This window comes from Ciona intestinalis, unplaced genomic scaffold (assembly GCF_000224145.3).
Source record: "Ciona intestinalis unplaced genomic scaffold, KH HT001271.1, whole genome shotgun sequence".
Taxonomy (NCBI): domain Eukaryota; kingdom Metazoa; phylum Chordata; class Ascidiacea; order Phlebobranchia; family Cionidae; genus Ciona; species Ciona intestinalis.
This window is the reverse complement of record NW_004191592.1, coordinates 1-711: the sequence shown is the minus strand read 5'-3', so window position 1 is coordinate 711 and position 711 is coordinate 1. Positions and strand designations below refer to the sequence as shown.

General features: G+C 35.0%; 1 long non-coding RNA gene across 1 annotated transcript; it reads right to left on the bottom strand.

Moving 5' to 3' along the window:
* Positions 1-45: 45 nt before the first annotated feature.
* On the bottom strand, positions 46-711 carry LOC113475748. Its single transcript, XR_003397520.1, has 2 exons — positions 600-711; positions 46-130 (listed from the first exon to the last, which is right to left on the bottom strand). It is a non-coding gene; the product is annotated as an uncharacterized LOC113475748 (long non-coding RNA).

The following is a 711-nucleotide window of genomic DNA, read 5'->3' as shown; positions in this document are numbered from 1 at the left end:
TTCCTCGAATGGTTTTCTTGTAAGGAGAGAATGACATGGTTTGTGTCATTACTATATGATCGTCAAGTAGTTGTGACGCCTCTTCTGGTGATCTAATGATAAAGGTGCCTGTCTCCTTGTATGGCTTCACCTGGAGCAGAAAGCAAATTTAGATAATCAAGGCTGGATTTGTAGAACAGAGCTTTGGGAAATATAAGTTAGTTGAGACAACAAAGTAGTAATTTTTTTTATTGCAATTTTTTACAATATTGAGGTGTTTCGCAACTTAGCTTAAAATATTACAAAGATTTTATTTACGAGGCTTTATCAGAATTTGACCCTATCAGATTAAAGTCCTAATAGGGGAATAAAACCAGGTTTTTTTATACCAGAAGAGCCAAAAAGTCCATATTCCATTAGGCCTGGTAGCAGAAGTAACAAAATATTGAATTGAAATGAAAGAATGTTCCTATTTGTTATGACAGTGTTATAGCAATGAACAAACTGTTGGCATCATCAGCACTTGTATATAATATAACATACCAAACAAACCATATACCAGTAAACATATTGCAAAACAATAACTTCATATGTTACAATGATAAATCAATGGCACGAACCTCAAACTGTATAGGGTCCCATTCCTTGACCATTTTATCCAATGCTTGTTCAATGCTGTATTCCTTACCAGCCACCTCAGCTACTTTAGCTATCTTGTCAATGTGGTCGGCT